Genomic DNA, 6217 nt, shown 5'->3' with positions numbered 1-6217 from the left:
AACGGTGACGACATACCTCCCTCCATTGCTCTTTCCACATGTGGGAACACATACCACTTAATCCACTTAATCCACATTCACACTCTGCCTCCCTGCTGAGACATGAGGACAGGGCATCAGCTGTCTGCTGCTTCTGATTCTTGGATCTTTAGATTGTGTCTGGAATTTATGCCATCAGCTTTCAGAATTTGACCTGCATTGGCCACTCTCCTGGGCCTCTGGGTTACGTAGGTAGATGGTGAGGTTTTTCAGCCTCCCTAACTGTGTGAGCCCCATAACAGTTTCTTTTACATATATGGCCTGTTTGTTTTGCTCTAATTCTGTGTAGAATTCTGACGGATACAATATCAATAGTCTGCGGGGCCCAGTCAGGAATATCAGTGTACAGAAGACCCAGAAACATCCAAATGTGCTCAGAAATTGAATAGACTATAAAGATACCATCTCAAATTATAAGGGGAAAGTATATCATTCAATAAAAAGTACTGGGATAACTTGTTACCATTTGGAAAAATAAAGTTGTATCAATGCCATATGTGTTATAGGATAAGTATCAGACAAAGTTTTAAATGTAAAAAATGTAGATTTATTCAAATGAAGATGACACGGATGAGTGAATTCCTGTGTGATACTGGTGTGGAAAGGCCTTGCGTTGAATCCTCAAAAGTAAATATATAAAAACTGGTATATTAGAAATAAAAACTGGATGATAAAACTCCTGGGTAATTCTGTCAAAATGTAAGCCATAAATGATGTCAAAGATAAACAGCATATTGAGGAACAATATGTGAAAATTATGTTACAGACAAAACCAGTTTAATTTCTTCAAATATATGGGGAGCCTATAAGTTGGTGAGGCAGAAATCCACAGGACACCAGGAAAAGAGGCATAAAGTATGAAGCGTGTTTAAGTATATGAACAAATAATTTTTAGAAAACATGTAAATGGGTTGGAAGCTTCAGAAAATGCGCTAAATGCAACTTGTTCCGAAGCAATGGATATTAAAATATTTTTCTCAATTACTCCGCACAAATTTCAAGAGCATCATTATACTCTGTTGGTGGATCAATGTGCCCTCATACATTGTCTGCAAAATGATACACAGTTGCAATTATCAAAGTCATTTAGCAAAGTTCTATAAAGTACAGATGCATTTACTTCTCAGTAGAAAATCTGCTTCTGGGAATTTATCCTACAGAATAAAGTTGCAGGTAAAAGAAATGAGAAATGATATGTACTTATTCTCAAGTGCAAAAACATTAGGAGCAGCAAAAGTAAGGAAAAAAAACTTCATCTATATAAAGTCGCTTAAACTAAGACGTACATGAGACAGAAGGATGCATGGTCAGAAATATGAAGAAATTGTGTGCTACTAAAGAAAATCTCCACAGCACAGGAAGCAGAAAAAGGAGATGCAGTATAGGGCCCTGGTAGCTGTTGTCTTGCTTGCTGACCTTGACCTTGATGTCCTCTATGCTAATCCCCTGCTGGTTTCCACCCTCCTGAATGCTTATGGGAAGTTCCTTGTTAGTGTGTCCTGTATATTGGGCGTTAACAGCTTAGATGCAAGAATGTAGAATATCAGTAGTGAACTTCTGCCCTCTGGGTTTCTCCCATTGTGCTGTAAGCCTGTATTTAAGGCCTCCTCCCTCCTTCAATAAACAGCATTGGGCATTCTGCTGGGGCGAATGACCCCGCTGTCTCTTGTCTTTGTTTTTTGATCCACAGCCCTTCACTCAGACATGGTGAACAGGTGGTGGTAGTGCAGACGTTACCGCTACAATGCAGAAAAGTACACACAATTTTTGTTTACTTATTTACTTTTAAGGTAGCATACAGGATATTAAATATGATCATGGCATTTTCAAGCAAAGTGTGTTTTAGTAGATTCCCCTCCCTCATCTCTCCGACCTTTTATCTTCTTTGTAAAATTCCCAATCTCTTTGCCTCTTCCATGCTCTACGTGTCCTTTTGCCTTCCCTCTGCCCATCCTCAGCACTGATCTCTTCCTCTCTTGGTTAGATTTTTTTTTGGGGGGGGGCACTACTCACATTTATGCTTATGCATGTGTACGCCTGTGTGTGCATGTGCTCTCACACACAGAGAAATGAAAATTTCATTTCAGGAGAAAACAGTAACAATATGCATTCTGTTTGTATTCACATTACACATCACAAACAATGTGATTGAAAAGACACATAAATTAATGAATAATTGGCCTCTGTGGACTGGAATTGGAAATTGAGGATTAGTGGGCAAGAGCAGGTGGGGATTCTTCTGCACATTATCCAAAAATGTTGATGTTTTTGAGAAGGGATAAGTGAAAATAGGGGGAAAAGGGAGGGATAGTAGATAGGAGATTGAGATCAAAAAAGGAGAGTTTGCTATAATGTCCATAGGTCCATACATTTATAAAGAACTGACTCGAAAACACTATGTGATTGAGCTATAGATGTTATATTATCAACACACCAACATACAGACTATGTTCTCAGATGGAACAATGTATTTATAGCCCTTGTGGTGGTTTGAATGAGAATGGCCCCATAGGCTCATGTTTGAATATTTGGTTCTAATATAGTAGAACTGTTTGGGAAGGAGCAGGAGGTGTGGCCTTGTTGGAAGTGTGTCACTGGGAGTGGGATTTGAGGTCTCAAAAGCCCAAGGACATTCCTAGTTAGCTCTCTCTGCCTCCTTCTTGTGGATCTGGATGTGACCTTTCATCTACTGCTCCAGCACCATGTTTCCATGTTCCCCACCATGATGGCCATGAACTTAAACCCTCTGCAACCATGGGCCCCAAACTAAATGCTTTCCTTTATAAGACTCCTTGGTCATGGTGTTTCATCAAAGCAACTGAAAAGTAACTAAAACACTCCTTGTCTAGGAATGTGAGACACTCTGAACAAAGGATACCCTGATAGTGGTGATAAGCTATAAGTTGTATTAAATCTAACAGTTTTCCTTAGCGATCCAGATAAAGTCAAGTTTTCCACAGGTCTCATTCTCAGATGTTTCTCAAAGTCCCTGTGTAGATGTAACCAACCGTCTTATTAAATAAGAAACACAGAACCAATGCAAAGAAGAAAGCCAAGAGATCAGAGCTAAGAGCCTTACCCACCTGCTGCAGCTATCCTCTTCAGCCAAGAGACCTCTCCGAAAGAGACCTACTTCCTGTCTGTTTGTCTTTATATAGACTTTCTGTTCTGCCTTCTCATTGGTTGTAAAACCCAACCACATGACTGCCTCGTCACTGCCTGTCTGTACAGACCTCCAGACACACATTGGAGAGTGTGTCTCCAATGCTGGCTGTATTCTTGAACACACAGAGATCTACCTAGTTCTGCCTACCAAGTGCTGAGATTAAAGGCATACGCTACGAACGCCCAGCTCTGCTATGGCTTGCTATTAGCTCTGACCCCCAGGCAACTTTATTTATTAACATACAAATAAAATCACATTTCAATACAAATAAAATATCACCATACTAGGAGGCTTGGGAGAAGCTTCGGCCCGGACTGAGCCACAAACAGTGGTGGGACCATAGGAGCAGTGGCTACTGCTCCACATTGCCAGCTCCTTCTCATTGTGTTGGTGACTGCGGTGATGCTACTACCTGGGACAAAGGGTTTACTGCTGCTGGCTCAGAGAATTGCCAGGACCATCGTGTTACAAAAAAGCATCAACAAAGGTCAGTTTGGAAAAGTTTGGCAAGACAAATGGTGGGGAGAAATTGCTATGAAGATATTCTCTTCTAGGGAAGAATATTCATGGTTCTGAGAGGCAGACATTTATCAGAGTGTGATTGCTCCAAACCACAGAGAAGGCACACATACAAAAAAATTCTACAGAGAACTATGACCACGCCTAACAGTGACTTTAAAATCTTCAAAAAGATGACAGGACTCCACAAAGATGATTCCACATGGACTATGACATTAAGCCGATTAACACCATGGAAAAATTGACTTTGGACTACAAACTGGCCAGGACAATTTCGAGATGACTAGCTGAGATGATCCAGCCTGACAGACTACTCGAACAAGGACTTGTGACAAGCCCTGAACTTTCCTTTTATGCAGAGACTGGACAAATGACACAGGACTTGACAATTAACCCCCAAATTTTTTCTTTTCAAGATTCCCTAAAGATATCTTCACCCCTAGAAAGCAAAAAGGAAAAGAGAATATAGATATGAGATAGATCATCGAATCTACTCTGAGAAAAATGATAAAGAATTAATAGGATAAATAGGTAGATCACTGAATCTACACTGAAAAGAAAAGGGAGAAGATATAAAAATGACAAAAGGTAGACTACTGAATCCATTATGAAAAGAAAAAAGAGAATATGGTTATGATAAGATAAAAAGGGAGATTATGGAATCTACTTTTAAAATGGAACTACTTGTTTTAAATAAGATAAGTAATGAAAAATTTTTTGGTCTGAGTTTATCAGATGTTACTGGACTGGACATTGTTAATATATATAATGGAATTTTTTATCTGAATCTGTCAAATGTTAATGGACTAGACATCGTTAATGTAATCTTGACTGTGTATATTGTATATACTTACTGGATATAATTTTTCTTGTATTAGTTATAAGCTTTTTTAAATTTTAGACAAAAAGAGAGGAAATGTAGTATTGTATTCCCCCAAATATTGTGCATGCTAATAAACTTATCTGAGTTCAGAGACAGAGCAGCCACAATATTAAACATAAAGGATAGGCAATTGTAGCACATGCCTTTAATCCTAGCATTCCAGAGGCAGAAATCCATGTGTTCAAGAATACAGACAGGCATGGTGACTCATCACGCCTTTAATCCCTGAAAGCAAGTTTTTAATCCCAGGGAGTGGTGGTAGAAAGCAGAAAGGTATATAAGGTGTGAGGACAAGAAACTAGAAGCATTTGGCTGGTTAAGCATTTGGCTGGTTAAGCATTCAGGCTTTTGAGCAGCAATTCAGCTGAGACCCATTCTGGATGAGGACTCAGAAGCCTCCAGTCTGAGGAGACAAGACCAGCTGAGGATCTGGCGAGGTGAGATAGCTGTGGCTTACTCTGGTTCTCTGACCTTCCAGCATTCACCCCAATTACTGGCTCAGGTTTGATTTTATTAATAAGACTCTCAAGATTCCTGTTACATCCCTGTATTTTCCAGAGTTCACAGCTGCTTGCCTGCTTGTGAGAGACTTTAAATTCTAATAAAACATTTCCAAATAGGAAAAAGACATAATCTGAGGCTTTCCTGTCGACCAGAAAGGCCACCATAAAAATGCTTATTATGAGAGGAAATTGATAGTAGATTTCTTCCTCTCCAGTTCAGGCCTTTCAGGAACATCATTCGAATGCTAGAGTTACCAAGGTCAGCACAGTAGAGTCATGCATATATCCCAAGTGCTAAGAAAGGAAATATTTTCACCCCAGATACCAGTGCCTTTCTTTCTTGTTGGATGGTGGCTTCAGTTCATGAATAAAGTTTTTCTTTAGTTCCTTTAACATCAAAGAGTGTATAGAGAGAAACAATTGGAAAGAGGAAATATTCATTTTGACAGCGGAATGAAACATTCCACATACAGGTGACTTTAAAAACAACCAGCGAACCTAAGGATTTAGAGTCAGAAAGAATTGTCCCCCCAAAACAAATATTTGAACACGTGACTTGTTCTGTAGCTCATCTACTTTAGTAAGTCTATGTATATGAGCCCAAACCATTATTTTCTTTCATTGCTTACCCAAGTGTTATTTTGGAAACTATTTTCTTTAATAACCAAACTGTATGTTTTATCTGAGAATTATTGCAGCATCTAGTTTAAGTCGTTGTATGCATAATAATTTCCAAAATAATTATTATCTCTTCCTGAGTACCCATCTCAACTGTAACTTAATCTTTCTTTCAGTGGTTATTAATGTGTTTCTCATCATACTGAGATCATATACAAACAAGGACATGGTTGGGAAACTATTTTTAGCACAGCATCTATCTAAACAGGTACTTAGTATTTTTTAAGGGTGAAAAAAAAAGAGGATAAAATACAATTATACTGATGTGATCCCCTCTGAACTACCATAACTGAATTTATTCCATCGAGATAAAAGAATAACTGGAGGCAGAGAGACGTTGAATTCATTAACTGATTGATTAATTCATTCAACAACTATTTATTTACGCTGCAGATATTGTTTTAACTAACACATAGTAAACAGCGCTAA

Source organism: Peromyscus californicus, unplaced genomic scaffold (genome assembly GCF_007827085.1).
Source record: "Peromyscus californicus insignis strain IS unplaced genomic scaffold, ASM782708v3 Scaffold_20__1_contigs__length_68692818, whole genome shotgun sequence".
Classification (NCBI taxonomy): Eukaryota; Metazoa; Chordata; class Mammalia; order Rodentia; family Cricetidae; genus Peromyscus; species Peromyscus californicus.
This window is presented reverse-complemented; position numbering follows the sequence as displayed.